Raw genomic sequence first — 16,674 nt, 5'->3', positions numbered from 1 at the left:
TCCATTGTGATTTTTTCCTTTCTCGTTTCTGATTCTGTTGATGTGTGTTGACTCTCTTTTTCTCTTAATAAGTTTGGCTAGAGGCTTATCTATTTTGTTTATTTTCTTGAAGAACCAGCTTTTGGTTTCATTGATCTTTTCTATTGTTTTATTCTTCTCAATTTTATTTATTTCTTCTCTGATCTTTATTATGTCCCTTCTTCTTCTGATCTTAGGCCTCATTTGTTCTTCTTTTTCCAATTTCAATAATTGTGACATTAGACTATTCATTTGGGATTGTTCTTCCTTCTTTAAATATGCCTGGATTGCTATATACTTTCCTATTAAGACTGCTTTTGCTTTGTCCCACAGAAGTTGGGGCTTTGTGTTGTTTTTGTACTTTGTTTCCATATATTGCTGGATCTACATTTTAATTTGGTCATTGATCCATTGATTGTTTAGGAGCGTGTTGTTAAGCATCCATGTGTTTGTGAGCCTTTTTGCTTTCTTTGTACAATTTATTTCTAGTTTTATACCTTTGTGATCTGAAAAGTTGGTTGGTAGGATTTCAGTCTTTCTGAATTTACTGAGGCTCTTTTTGTGGCCTAGTATGTGGTCTATTCTGGAGAATGTTCCATATGCACTTGAGAAGAATGTGTATCCTGTTGCTTTTGGATGTGGAGTTCTATAGATGTCTATTAGGTCCATCTGTTCTAGTGTGTTGTTCAGTGCCTCCGTGTCCTTACTTATTTTCTGTCTGGTGGACCTGTCCTTTGGGGTGAGTGGTGTGTTAGAGTCTCCAAAAATGAATGCATTGCATTCTATTTCCTCCTTTAATTCTGTTAGTATTTGTTTCACATATATTGGTGCTCCTGTATTGGGTGCATATATGTTTATAATGGTATATCCTCTTGTTGGACTGAGCCCTTTATCATTATGTAATGTCCTTCTTTATCTCTTGTTACTTTCTTTGTTTTGAAGTCTATTTTGTCTGATACAAGTATTGCAACACCTGCTTTTTTTCTCCCTATTGTTTGCATGAAATACCTTTTTCCATCCCTTGACTTTTAATCTGTGCATGTCTTTGGGTTTGAGTTGAGTCTCTTGTAAGCAGCATATAAATGGGTCTTGCTTTTTTATCCATTCTATTACTCTGTGTCTTTTGATTGGTGCATTCAGTCCATTTACATTTAGGGTGATTACTGAAAGATATGTACTTATTGCCATTGCAGGCTTTAGATTCGTGGTTACCAAAGGTTCAAGGTTAGCTTCTTTACTACCTTACTGTCTAACTTAACTCGCTTATTGAGCTATTATAAACACAGTCTGATGATTATTTCTCTCCCTTCTTATTCCTCCTCCTCCATTCTTTATATGTTGGGTGTTTTGTTCTGTGCTCTTTTTAGGAGTGCTCCCGTCTAGAGCAGTCCCTCTAAGTTACCCTGTAGAGGTGGTTTGTGGGAGGCAAATTCCCTCAACTTTTGCTTGTCTGGGAATTGTTTAATCCCTCCTTCATATTTAAATCATAATCATGCTGGATACAGTATCCTTGGCTCAATGCCATTCTGTTTCATTGCATTAAATATGTCATGCCATTCTTTTCTGCCCTGTAAGGTTTCTTTTGAGAAGTCTGATGATAGCCTGATGGGTTTTCCTTTGTAGGTGACCTTTTATCTCTCTCTCACTGCCTTTAATACTCTGTCCTTGTCCTTGATCTTTGCCATTTTAATTATTATGTGTCTTGGTGTTGGCCTCTTTGGGTCCTTTCTGTTGGGAGTTCTGTGTGCTTCCATAGTCTGAGCAACTATTTCCTCCCCCAGTTTTGGGAAGTTTTCAGGAATTATTTCTTCAAAGACACTTTCTATCCCTTTTTCTCTCTTCTTCTTCTTCTGGTACCCCTATAACGCAGATATTTTTCCTTTTGGATTGGTCACACAGTTCTCTTAATATTGTTTCATTCCTGGAGATCCTTTTATCTCTCTCTGCATCAGCTTCTATGTGTTCCTGTTCTCTGGTTTGTATTCCATCAATGGCCTCTTGCATCTTATCGATTCTGCTTTTAAATGCTTCCAGAGATTGTTTCACTTCTGTAATCTCCCTCCGGACGTCATCCCTTAGCTCTTGTCTATTTCTTTGCATCTCCATCAGCATGTTTATGATTCTTATTTTGAATTCTTTTTCAGGAAGACTGGTTAGGTCTATCTCCTTCTCAGGTGTTGTCTCTGTGATCTTTGTCTGTCTTAGATTCTGCCTTTTCATGGCGATAGAGACCGTTTGCGGAGCTGGGGCGAGTGACGGCTGGGAGAATGTCTCTTCTTGTTAGTTTGTGGCCTTCCTCTCCTGGAAGAACAGCGACCTCTAGTGGCTTGTGCTGGGCAGCTGCGCGCAGATGGGGCCTCTGATTCCTGCGCGGCTGCTATGGAGTTTAGCTCTGCAGTTGCTGTGGGTGTGGCCTGCCTCGGGCTGCTGCTCCGATATGGTGGAGCCGCGTTGGAGGGGAATCAGCCAGGAGGCTGTTTATCTCCATGAGAGGCTTCTGAGCCACTCTGCTGCACAGGGGGTTAGGGTGCCCAGAGTTCCCTGGGATTCCCAGCTGCTGGTCTATGTGCCCCGGGATGCTTCGTCCAGCTGTGGGGTCCCTGTTCCTTTAAGACTTTCAAAAAGCACTCGCTTTTCTTTGTCCCCAGGGCATGGGCTGCGAGGACCCACTCACAGGTCTTACTGTCCTGTTTCCCTAGTTTCCAGCACCCCATGCATGCACTGTGTCTGCGCTCTGGCTGGGGCTGGGTGTTCGGCAGTCCTGGGCTCCCTCTCCCTCCCGGCTCTGACTCCTCTTCTCCTGCTGGGAGCTGGGGTGGGGGGCGCTTGCGTCCTGCTGGGCCGTGGCTTGTATCTTACCCCCTTCGCGAGGCGCTGGGTTCTCGCAGGTGTGGATGTGGTCTCACTGTTGTTCTGTGTCTTCTGGTCTCCCTTTTAGTGAGAGTTGTATTTGTTGTATTTTCAAAAATATATGTGGTTTTGGGAGGAGATTTCCACTGCTCTACTCATGCTGCCATCTTGGCTCCTACTCTGATTCATGTTTTCAACTATACTTTAACCATTCTTTTTTTTTCTCACCCAGTATCGGATTATTTAAGATATATAAATAATTAATATAATTAGATATTATATAAATATATAATATTATAATATGTTGTACAGGAGTAGAAAAGACTTTGAAGGTCCTACAATTCAGTCTCTGTACAATGCAGCTCCCCTTTGCCAAGCAAGCCCTGGAGCCTTATGATTCATTCATCAGTTCATCTATCACTAATAATACTGTAATAATAGTCTTTTAATTTTTCTCCATTTTTCCTTATCACTGCCAGTAAATCTCTCAAATGTAAAAGACTACTGAATAGCATTTCTTGAACTTCGTTTACTGATTTTGCTGTTATGCCTCATATGTTTCTACACTTTCATTCTTAATTTTTGTGATTCCAGCTCTGCAGATTTACATTGTTTTCTACTATAGCCTCTCCCAAAAGATAGAATATTTTCTTAAAAGAACCGTTTGATGTTATTGTTAGATAAAAACTCTGAGCTGTTTAAATCAGTGGTAAAACACAGGTGGATGTGCCTCATGTTTGAATTTTCAATAATGTGTTTATGTCATTGCAAATCCAAGCCAGATATTTAAAAGGAAGTCTGAAAATGTGGCAGGGATCTCTAAAATGGCTATGTCCTTGACTGACTGACAGCACTCCAACCTATGGATGGTGGGGCAGCGGTGGAGCAGGAGAAAATAAAGAAAAAATGAAAACACGGATGCCCCATTTTTAAATATATTCTTTCATTGAACTATTTAGTTCAAGTCTTCTGAATGTTACTCTTTCTTTACTGTGGTAAATGCACAATTCACAAAATTTATCAGTTTAAGATTTCATTGGTTTTCTTCTAATGGCTTTATGTTTTTACTTCTCAGTTTTAGGTATTTGATCAATTTAAAATAATTATTTTATATGGTATGAGGCAGGAAGGAGAGAGGTAGGGGTCTGTATTAGTCTCGGTTCTCAGAAAGAGAGAGAAAAAGAGAGATTAAATTTTAAGTAATTGGCTCAAGTGAATGTGGGGGGCTGGCAAGTCCCAGATCTTCAGGGCAGGCCAGGTGGAGGAGGAATTAAAATGTGGAGTCCTAAGTCTGAAAGCAGTCTGAGGCTTGATTTCTTCTTACTGCAGGAAACATCAACCTTTTCTCTTAAGGCCATCACCTGACTGGGTGATGTGACCCACATTATGGAGCATAACCTTCTTTATTTGAAGTCTACTGATTTATATGTTAGTCACATCTTAAAAAATACATTCAAAGCTGTATCTAGATTGGTGTTTGACCAAAAACTGGGTACCATGCCCTAGCTAAGTCGACACACTAAAATTAATCACAATGGTGTCAAACTTCTTTCTTTCGCATATGAATATCTAGTTATCCCAAAATTAATAGACCTAATTGTTTTTTTTTTGTTGTTGTTGTTAATTCTTTAGGATTTTCTCTATCAGTATCATCTGCAAAGAGATCTAATAGTTTTACTTCTTCATTTCCAATTTGGTTGTTTTCCTTCTCCCTCCCTCCCTCCCTTCTTCCTTCCTTCCTTCCTTCCTTCCTTCCTTCCTTCCTTCCTTCCTTCCTTCCTTCCTTCCTTCCTTCCTTTCTTTCTTTCTTTCTTCTTCTCTCTCTCTCTCTCTCTCTCTCTCTCTCTCTTTCTCTCTCTCTCTCTCTCTCTCTCTTCCTTCCTTCCTTCCATCCCTTTCTTCCTTTCTCTTTTTTTCTTTCTTTCTTTCATTACATAACTGCTCTAAGACTTCTAGTGCAATGCTGAATGGAAGTGAAAATGAAGGGCATCTTTCTCTTTCTTCCTATCTTAGGGTAAAAGCTTTCAGTTTTTCAATATTGAGTATGATGTTAGCTGCGGTTTTGTTGTTTATTTTTATTTTTTAAAATAAATGCCCTTAATTATGTAGAGGATGTTTCCTTCCCAATTTATTCAGTGTTTTGTTTAGTTTTCATGAAACAGTGTGTCTTGTCAAATGCTTTTTATGCATCAAGATAATCATCTTGTTTTTTTCCTTCATTTGATAAATGTGGTATATTATATTGATTAATTTTGTTATATTGAGCCACCATTTATTCCTGGGAGGAGTCACCTCAGGTCAGCACATAGCCTTTTACTATGTTTCTGGGCTTGGTTTACTAGTTTTGTTAAGAAGTTTTTGCATCTATACTTAGGGATGGTGGTCTGTAATTTTATTTTCTTGTGGTGTCTCAGTCTGACTTGGTATCAGGGTAATGCAGGCCTCATTAAATGAGTTGGGAAGGGTTCTCTGTTCTTCATTTTTGGAAAAGTTTGAAAAGCTTTGGTGTTAATTTGTCTTCATATGTTCAGTAGAATTCACCAGTGAAGCCATCATGCCCTGTTTTTGTTGTTTGGAGATTTTGATTAAGTGATTGAATCTTTTACTTATAAATCTACTCATGTTTTCTATTTGTTCTTTAGTCAATTTTGATTTTTGCATCTTGGAATTTGTCCATTACCTCTGGATATTTAATTTTTTGGTGTACAATAATTCATAGCATTGCTCATAACTCTTTTGATTTCTACAAAGTCAGTAGCAGTAGCTCCACTTTTATTTCTGATTTTAGTAATTTGAATAATTTCTTTTTTGTCTTAGTCTAGCTATGAGTTTTTCAACTTTTTTGGTCTTTTCAAAGAGCTAACTTTTGAATTTGTTGATTTCCCTATTGTTTATCTCTGCTTTATTTGTTATTATTTCCTTCTTTCCACTGGCTTTGCATTAACTTCTTCTTTTCCTAGTTTCTTGAGTTGTGAGGTTGGTTACTAATTTGCTGTATTCCTTCATTTTTAATGTATGCTTTTGCTACTATCCATTTCCGTTTAAGCACTGCTTTCACTGTACTGGGAATTTTTTATGTTGTTTCATTTTCATTGTCTTAAGATATTCTCCAGTTTATATTGTGATTTCTTCCTTACCCATTGTTTTTTCAAAAGCGCACTTTAAAAATTCCCAAGTATTTTAATTCTGTTTTTGATTTCTAGTTTCATTCCATTATTTATGGAGAAGATGCTTTGTATGATTTAAAATTTATCGAAACTTTTTAAAATTAAAGTATTATTGATATACACTTTTAGGAAGGTTTCACATGGGAAAACAATGTGGTTACTACATTCACCCATATTATCATGTCCACCTCATACCCCATTGCAGTCACTGTCCATCAATGTAGTAAGATGCCACAGAGTCCCTATTTGCCTTCTCTGTGCTACACTGTCTTCCCCATGATCCCCACCACACACCATGTGTGCCAATCATAATACCCCTCAATCTCCTTCTCCCTCCCTCCCAACCCACCCCTCCTTCTGGTAACCAATAGTCTCTTCTTGGAGTCTGTGAGTCTGTTGCTGTTTTGTTCCTTCAGGGAAAATCCATGAGGGAAATCATGTGATACTTGCCTTTCTCCACCTGGCTTATTTCATTGAGCATAATATCCTCCAGCTCCATCCATGTTGTTGCAAATGGTAGGATCTGTTTGTTTCTTATGGCTGAATAGTATTCCATTGTGTATATATACCACCTCTTGTTTATTCATTCATCAACTGATGGACATGTAGGTTGTTTCCATATCTTGCTATGGTAAATAATGCTGCAATAAACATAGGGGTGCAAATGTCTTTTTGTATCTGAGAAATTATGTTCTTTGGGTTAATTCCTAGGAGTGGAATTCCCGGGTCAAATGGTATTTCTATTTTTAGTTTTTTGAGGTACCTCCAATTGCTTTCCACAATGGCTGAACTAGCTTACATTCCCACCAGCAGTGTAGGAGGGTTCCCCTTTCTCCGCATGCTCGCCAGCATTTGTTGTTCTTAGTCTTTTCGATACTGACCATTTTAACTGGTGTGAAGTGAAATCTCATTGTGGTTTTTATTTGCATTTCCTTGATAATTAGTAATGTGGAGCATCTTTTCATGTGCCTGTTGGCCATCTGAATTTCTCCATTGGAGAACTGTCTATTCATATCCTCTACACATTTTTTAATTGAGTTATTTGGTTTTTGGCTGTTGAGGCTTGTGAGTTCTTTATATATTTTGGATGTTAATCCTTTGTCGGATATTCATTTACAAATATATTCTCCCATACTCAAAGATGCCTTTTTGTTCTGTTGATGTCGTCCTTTGATGTGCAGAAGTTTTTAGTTTGGTGTAGTCCCATGTGTTCATTTTTGCTTTTGTTTCCCTTTCTTGAGGAGATGCATTCAGAAAAAAGTTGCTCATATTTACATTCAGGAGATTTTTGCCTATGTTTTCTTCTAAGAGTTTTATGTTTCAATGACTTACATTCCGGTCTTTGATCCATTTTGAGTTTACTTTGTGTATGGGGTTAGACAATAATCCAGTTTCATTCTCTTGCATGTAGCTGTCCAGTCTTGCCAACACCAGTTCTTGAAGAGGCTGTCATATCCCCATTGTATATCCATGGCTCCATTATCATATATGAATTGACCTATATACTTCGGTTTTTATCTGGGCTCTCTAGTCTGTTCCATTGGTCTATGTGTCTGTTCTTGTGCCAGTACCAAATTGTCTTGATTACTGTGGCTTTGTAGTAGAGCTTGAAGTTGAGGAGTGTAATCCCCCCTGCTTTATTCTTCCTTCTCAGGATTGCTTTGGCTATTCAGGGACTTTTGTGGTTCCATATGAAATTTAGAGCTATTTGCTCTTGTTAGTTGAAGAATGCTGTTGGTATTTTGAAAGGGATTGTATTGAATCTGTATATTGCTTTAGGCAGGATGGCCATTTTGACAATATTAATTCTTCCTATCCATGAGCACGGGATGTGTTTCTATTTATTGGTTTCTTCTTTAATTTCTCTCATGAATGTCTTGTAGTTTTCATAGGATAGGCCTTTCATTTCCTTGGTTAGGTTTATTCCTAGGTATCTTATTCTTTTTGATTTAATTGTGATTGGAATTGATTTTCTGGTTTCTCTTTCTGCTAGTTCATCATTAGTGTATAGTAATACAATAGATTTCTGTATTTTAATTTTGTATCCTGCAACTTTGCTGAATTCAGATATTATAGCTAATAGTTTGGGAGTGGATTCTTTAGTTTTTTTTATGTACAATATCATGTCATCTGCAAACAGGGACAGTTTACTTTTTCCTTGCCAATCTGGATGCCTTTTATTTCTTTTTGTTTTCTGATTGCCATGGTGAGGACCTCCAGTACTATGTTGAATAAAAGTGGGGAGAGTGGGCATCCTTGTCTTGTTCCCGATCTTAAAGGAAAAGCTTTCAGTTTCTCACTGTTAAGTATGATGTTCGCTGTGGGTTTGTCATATATGGCCTTTATTATGTTGAGGTATTTGCCCTCTATACCCATTTTGTTGAGAGTTTTTATCATGAATGGCTCCTGAATTTGTCATATGCTTTTTCAGTATCTATGCAGATGATCATGTGGTTTTTGTCCTTCTTTTTGTTGATGGGTTGAATGATGATAGATTTTCGAATGTTGTACCATCCTTGCATCCCTGGGATGAATTCGACTTGTTCATGGTGTATGATCCTCTTGATGTATTTTTGAATTTGGTTTGCTAATATTTTGTTGAGTATTTTTGTATCTATGTTTATCAGGGATATTGGTCTGTACTTTTCTTTTTTGGTGTCTTTGCCTGGTTTTGGTATTAGGGTGATGCTGGCCTCATAGAATGAGTTTGGAAGTATTCCCTCCTCTTCTAATTTTTGGAAAACTTTAAGGAGAATGGATATTAGGTCTTCACTAAATGCTTGATAATATTTAACATTGAAGCCATCTGGTCCAGGAATTTTGTTCTTAGGTAGTTTTTTGATTACCAGTTCAATTTTGTTGCTAGCAATTGGTCTGTTCAGATTTTCTGTTTCTTCCTGGGTAAGCCTTGGAAGGTTGTATTTTTCTAGAAAGTTGTCCATTTCTTCTAGGTTATCCAGTTTATTAGCATATAATTTCACATAGTGTTCTCTAATAGTTCTTTGTATTTCTGTCGTGTCCATAGTGATTTTTCCTTTTTTATTTTTGATTCTGTTTATGTGGGTAGACTCTCTTTATTTCTTGATAAGTCTGGCTAGAGGTTTATCTATTTTGTTTATTTTCTCAAAGAACCAGCTCTTGCTTTCCTTGATTCTTTCAACTGTTTTATTCTTCTTGATTTTATTTATTTCAGCTGTAATCTTTATTATGTCCCTCCTACTGACTTTTGGCCTCATTTGTTCTTCTTTTTCTAGTTCTGTTAATTGTGAGCTTAAACTGTTTATATGAGATTGTTCTTCTTTGCTGAGGTAGGCCTGTATTGCAATATACTTCCCTCTTAGAACAGCCTTCACTGCATCCCACAGATTTTGTGGTGTTGAATTATTGTTGTTGTTTGTCTCCATATATTGCTTGATCTCTGTTTTAATTTGGTCATTTATCCATTAATTATTTAGGAGCATGTTGTTAAGCTTCCATGTGTTTGTGGGCTTTTTCTTTTTCTTTGCATGATTTATTTCTAGTTTCATATCTTTGTGGTCTGAGAAGCTGGTTGGTACAATTTCAATCTTTTTGAATTTACTGAAGCTCTTTTTGTGGCCTAATATATGATCTATTCTTGAAAATGTTCCATGTGCACTTGAGAATAATGTATATCCTGCTGCTTATGGGTGGAGAGTTCTGTAGATGTGTGTTAGGTCCATCTGCTCTAATGTGTTGTTCATTGCCTCTCTCTCCTTGCTTATTTTCTGTCTGGTTGATCTGTCCTTTGGAGTGATACCCCTATTCTTCTGATACCCCTATAATATGAATATTGTTCCATTTGGATTCACACAGTTCTCTCAGCATTCTTTTATTCCTAGTGGACCTTTCTTCTCTCCGTGCCTCAGCTTCTTTGTATTCCTCTTCTCTAATTTCTATTTAATTTATCATCTCCTCTGCTGTATCCAATGTGCTCTTAATATCCTTCATTGTGTTCCTCAATGATTGGATCTCCATCCTAAATTTGTTCCTGAAACATTTCATATTTCCCCTTTTAAAGCTGTTATATGTAGGTGCTCCTGTGTTTCCTGCATATATACTTATAATGGTTATATCCTCTTTTTGGATTTACCCCTTTATCATTATGTAATGTCCTTCTTCGTCTCTTGTGACTTTCTTTGTTTTAAAGTCTATTTTGTCTGATACAAATGCTGCAACACCTGCTTTCTTCTCCCTATTAGTTGCATGAAATATCTTTTTCCATCCCTTCACTTTTAGTCTCTGTATGTCTTTGGGTTTGAAGTGAGTCTCTTATAGGCAGCATATAGTTGGGTCTTGTTTTTTAATGCATTTGGTTGCTCTGTCTTTTGATTGGTGCATTCAGAACATTTACATTTAGGGTGATTATTGATAGGTATGTACTTATTGCCACTGCAGGCTTTAGATTTGTGGTTACCAAAGATTCAAGAGTAACTTCCTTACTATCTGAGAGTCTAACTTAACTCACTTAGTATGCTATTACAAACACAATATAAAGGGTCTTTTTTCCCCCTCCTTTTTTCCTCCTCCATTCTTTCTATATTAGGTGTCATACTCTCTACTCTTTGTCTACCCCTTTTTATTACCTCTGATGACAGCTACTTAACCTTAGGAACACTTCCATCTATAGCACTCCTTCCAAAATAGACTGTAGAGATGGTTTGTGGGAGGTAAATTCTCTCAGCTTTTGCTTATCTGGAAATTGTTTAATCACTCCTTCAAATTTAAATGATAATCTTGCCAAATAGAGTATTCTTGGTTCAAGACCCTTCTGCTTCATTGCATTAAATATATCATGCCACTCCCTTCTGGCCTTCAAAGTTTCTGCTGAGAAGTCTAATAATAATGTAATGGGTTTGCCTTTGTATGTGATCTTATTTCTCTCTCTGGCTGCTCTTAATAATCTGTCCTTATCTTTGATCTTTGCCATTTTATTATTATATGTCTTGGTGTTGTCCTCCTTGGGTCCCTTGTGTTGAGAGATCTTTGTTCCTCCATGGCCTGAGAGACTATCTCCTTCCCAGATTGGGTAAGTTTTCAGCAGTTACTTCCTCAAAGATACTTTCTATCCCTTTTTCACTCTCTCATTCTTCTGATACCCCTATAATATGAATATTGTTCCATTTGATTGGTCACACAGTTCTCTCAGTATTCTTTTATTCCTAGTGGACCTTTCTTCTCTCCGTGCCTCAGCTTCTTTGTATTCCTCTTCTCTAATTTCTATTTAATTTATCATCTCCTCTGCTGTATCCAATGTGCTCTTAATATCCTTCATTGTGTTCCTCAATGATTGGATCTCCATCCTAAATTTGTTCCTGAGTTCTTGAATATTTTTCTGTACCACCATGAGCATGTTTATGATTTCTCTTTTGAAATATCTTTCAGGAAGATTAGTTCAGTCTCACTCTATCCTTTTTTCTGGTGTTGTTGAGAGTATGCTTTGAACCAGGTTCCTTTAACATTTCATATTTGTATGTGGTGCCCTCTAATGTCCAGCAGCTTTACTCTCTGGAGCTGCTCAGTGCCTGGAGTGATGTCAGGAGTTGCAGGGGAGTGGTGTTGGTGCCTGGGGCAAGGAAAGACCTGTTTACTGCTTCCTGGCTGCTATGCCTATCTCCACTGCCAGAGCATGGGCTGAACACACAGGTGTAAGCCTCTATGCTTTGCGTGTGTAGCTGCTATAGGCAGGGATTCCCTCAGGGTAGTCTAATGCCAGGGTAGGGTTTGCTGATTTGTGATCCAGTTGCAGGCTGGCCAGGAGGAAGGTGCAGCAGGCTGCATATCATGGTCGGGGGCCTTGGAGCTGGATAGCCAGCCAGGGGGATGGAATGTCTGAAGATCATGAAAGTTCCCAACCTGCTGGGCAGAGTGCACCCGGACCAACTTTGTCTACCTGTCCTTTGTCCTGAGTAGTAAGCTCTGTGCAATCCTTGCCCCTTTAGCTGGCCTCTAGCTTTCAGGAAGTCTCTCAGGCTTCCCTCCCAGATCAGTTGGATATGAATTCCTGCTTTCCACAAGCAGCTGGAATCTCAGTCTCTCCAGGTATTCCACCTGTCTTAGCTTTCCAACCCCACTAATCACCAGAGCACCATGCAATATGTAGGTTCGTGCTCCCAGAACAGATCTCCAGGGCTAGGTGTTCAGCAGCCTGGCACTGGTTTGGATTGGTCACACAGTTCTCTCAGTATTCTTTGGATTGGTCACACAGTTCTCTCAGTATTCTTTGGATTGGTCACACAGTTCTCTCAGTATTCTTTGGATTGATCACACAGTTCTCTCAGTATTCTTTCAGTCCTAGTGGTCTTTTTTTCCCCGGTCTTCACTCCCTCCTGGCTCTGTTTCTCTTTCTTCTGCTGGTGAGCTGTGGTGGGAGAAGGACTTGGTTCCTGCCAGGTCATGGCTTTGGTAAGTTACCCTGTTCCCTGAGGTCTGTTCTTTCCTTCACATGTATGCAGTCTGGCGCAGTCTTCTTTCCTGTTGTTCTTTCAGGATTAGTTGTATTAATTATATGTTCATATTATATGTTGTTTTAGGAGGAGGCCTCTGTCTCACCTCTCATGCTGCCATCTTTAATCTTCTCCTATGTAAAAACTTCTTGAGAGCTGTTTTTTGGCCTAACACATAGCCTGTCCTGGAGAATGTTCCATGGATATTTGACAATGTATACTGCTGTTTGGTCATGTTTGTATAGGTCTGTTAATTCTAGTTGGTTTGTTGTGTTGTCCAAGTTATCAGTTCTTATTCATCTTTTTTTTGGTTCTTTTATCCATTATTGAAGGTCTGTATTGACATATGCAAATATTAGAGAACTGTCTATGTCTCTTTCAACCCTGGGGCTGTTTCAAGGTGCATTTGTAATAATAATTGTTAAATTTTCTTGATGGAATGACACTGGTATCAATATAAAAAAAATCCTTCATTGTCTTCTGTAGCAATTTTTTGCTTAAAGTGTATTTTACTTGGTATTAGTATAGTCACCTCAGTTCTATTTTCATCCCTATTTGAATATCTTTTCCATCCTTTCACTTCCAATTTATTTGTATTTTTGGATTTAAAGTGAGTCTTATAGAAACCATATGATTGTATCATTTAAAAAAATAAAATCTTCCAGTCTGTGTCTACCTAGAGTTTAATCTGTTCATATTTTAAGTAATGAATCATAAAGGAGTACTTTCATTTTGCTATTTATTTCTTTATGTCATATCTTTCTTTTGTTCCTCAAGTCCCTCATTTGTATTGTCTTTTGCACTTTATGTACTTTTAATTAATATACTTTATTTTTCAGAGCAATTTTAGAATTACAAGGAAAAAATGAGCAGGTATTGCAAACAGTTCTTATATACCTAACTTCACCACTTAGTTTCCCCCTTTTAACATTTTACATAAGTATAGTACATTGGTGATGATTAATGAACCAATACCAATACAGTATTATTTACTAAAATCCATAGCTTATATTGGGATTCACTCTGTGATGTATACTTCTATGGGTTTGACAGTGCATCATATTATATATTCAACATCACAGTCTCACTATATGTAGGTCACCATCCTAAATATCCTCTGTGCTTCAGTTATTCACCCTTGTCTCCCTCCTCCTGACTTCCATACTGAACCTCTGACAACCACTGGTCTTTTTACTACCTCTATAATTTTGCCTTTTCCAGAATGTTATATCATTGGAATCACGCCATAGATAGCCTTTTCAAAACAGTTTCTTTTACTTAATAATATGCATTTAATATTCCTCCATGTGTTTTTGTGTCTTGAAAGCTCATTTATTTCTATTACCAAAGAATATTACATTGTATAACTGTACCACAGATTACTTATCTTTGTTTATTTGTCCCTATTGAGGGAGATCTTGACTGCCTCTAGTTTTTGGCACTTGTGAATAAAGCTGCCTTTAAGTTCATGTTCAGGGATTTGTGTGCATATACATTTTCAACTTATTTGGGGAAATACCTAGGTATGCATATAGTAAAGTGATGATTATTTCTGTAAGAAACTGCCAGAATGTTTTCCAAAGTGGTTTCACCATTTTGCATTCTATCAGCAATGAATGAGAGTTCCTATGACTACACATCCTCATTAGCATTTGGTATTGTCGATTTTTTGGTGTGCAACAGTATCTAATCATTGCTTTAAATTGCAGTTCCCTAATGCCATATAATGTTGAGTATCTTTACTTATGATTACTTTTCATCTATATATCTTCCTTGATGAGGTGTCTGTTTAGATCTTTTGTCTATTTCTCATTTTGGCTCTTCATTTTTTGGTGTTAAGTTTTAAGACTTTCTTGTATATTTTAGGTCCAAGTCCTTTATTAGATATGTGCTTCACAATGATTTTCTCCAAGTGTGTGACTTGTCTTTTCATTCTCTTAACAGTGTCTCTTGCAGAACAGAAACATTTAAATTTAGTGCAGTCCAACTTATTACCTTTTACAGGAATTTTCTTTTAATGTTGTATCTAAAAACACCTTGCAAAATCCAAGGTCACATAGATTTTTTTCCTATATCACTTCCTGGAAGTTTTATAGTTCCGTGTTTTACATTTATGTTTATGACCCATTTTGAGTTATTTTTAAGAAAGGTATAATGTTTATAACTAGATTCACTTTTTACATGTGTTTGTACAGTTGTTCCTGTGCTGTTAGTTGTGAATACTGTCTTTGCTGCATTGAATTGTCTTTACACCTTTGTCAAAGAGCAGTTGACACTATTTGTGTGGGTTAATTTCTGGATTCTTTATTATATTTCATTAATGTATTTGTCTATTTTTTTTCCATTGTAAAGGGTCTTAACTCATTAAGCATCCCTCTGGTTATCGTAATGTTTTTGTTTAGATTCCACAGCTCCATAGAAGGTGATTCTGACAGCTTTTGACAACTTACTTATTACTTTAGTGTGGAGATGAAGTTTTTGAGATTCTACTCCACCATTTTTGGTGATGGCAATGTGAGTTCATTTGACAGCCAAGCAGACATTTTTTTAGGGGAGGAATGAAGCCTTAAGGCAAGAGGACTATATTGGACATATATTACCTATCTTATTAGAGATGTATTTATAGTTAAAGTTTTAAAGAAATCAATGCCTAAGAGACTTGTTCTGACTTTAAAGTCTTTTATTTTGGATTGTAACCCATCCAATGTCCATTTTAGTCTACTGACCAAAATATTCATATGTACAAAAAACATTTATTATGTAACTGGTGAAATTTGCATTGTATTTCCTGAAAAACTCTGACAGCACAAATTAAACTAAATTCTGTTTGAGGAGATAGTACCATAAACCTAGGCTGATGTCAGCTATACCTCAAAGGTAATGGAAAAATGATCTATTTTTATTTCTCGGTATAGGATCTTAGTGCTTAAGAAATAGTCAAGCTGTATAGAGACCAGTAAATTTGCATTAAGAACCACTTTACTGCTACACTAATGGCACTAAAAATTTCAGTGGTAGATTATATCATTGTTCCTTAAGATATCAATATTTCAAGGTTTTGGTGATTATTTAAAAATCCATAGAAATACAAAGCTTTACAGAATTAAATAAAGACACTGGCCTGTGGTGTTAGTAAGGTTTACATTTCTAGTTTAACCAACATAATTCTAACACTCACATTTGATTCCTCAAGAACGATGCCACTCTCTGAGCAGCAGAGGTACAGAATTATTTCTGAACTACTGCCAGCAATGACATTTAATCATCACCATTTAAATTGCTTTTCTCAGAAATTGTTGTCCACATCTGCAGTCTCAATGTCATTTGTTTTGATGTATCACCAATTACAACCTAATATGTTAACAAACAATATGTTTCTGTCTAGTTTTATTTTAAAATCTTTTTAAATATAAAGCAACTATCAAGGTAGAAAAAAGTCGTACTTGAAAAGAGTCTTGACTTTCCATTTTTCTAACAACATGACAAGAATTTATAATTAATAGATTTCACAAAGTCTCTTGCCATTCTGAATGGAATCCTTAAATTACTGTCATTACATTTTATTACAATTTCACATGTATAATTAAAATGCTTTCTTATAAAAGCTTAGTAAAAAAAAGAAAAACAGCTTCTATCTGAGATGACCAGGTTTCATTCAAGTGTTTCTTGGCCAAGTTCATATTATTATCATCTTGACTATCATGTCTTAAAGAAGATAATGGGCTTTTTGGGGGTACAGCAGTCCTGTACTTGTCAGTTTAGCACCATTATAACAGTTTTTAAGAGATAAATAGTGAAAATGTTAGTAGTACCATATAAGTTTCAGAGACATTTCTTCATTTCCAAGATACTTCTTAATTCTTTTTAATGTAATTATTACCTAGGTTAAAAACTAAAGAAATGGATTTGGAAAACAAGTATCCTCATAGTGACTGTTATTAAATTTAAAAAAGTAGTTGGAACCTTAAGTGTGTTTTATATTATCCAGTTTTCCTAACCTTTTTAACCCAAATACAGTATTTTGAAAAGAGCAAAGATTAAATTTTGTATATTAATTTTAATATGAAAAAGTACCTCCACTTCTGTCATCTTCATAGTATCCTTTATGAAACCAGGACCTATTAATGTAAAAGAAGATATGTAAGTATAGTAAAAGTTAGTCACCCATATAATTC

This window comes from Manis pentadactyla, chromosome 8 (assembly GCF_030020395.1).
Source record: "Manis pentadactyla isolate mManPen7 chromosome 8, mManPen7.hap1, whole genome shotgun sequence".
NCBI lineage: Eukaryota > Metazoa > Chordata > Mammalia > Pholidota > Manidae > Manis > Manis pentadactyla.
The sequence above is the reverse complement of the archived record's forward strand: the minus strand, read 5'-3'. Positions refer to the sequence as shown.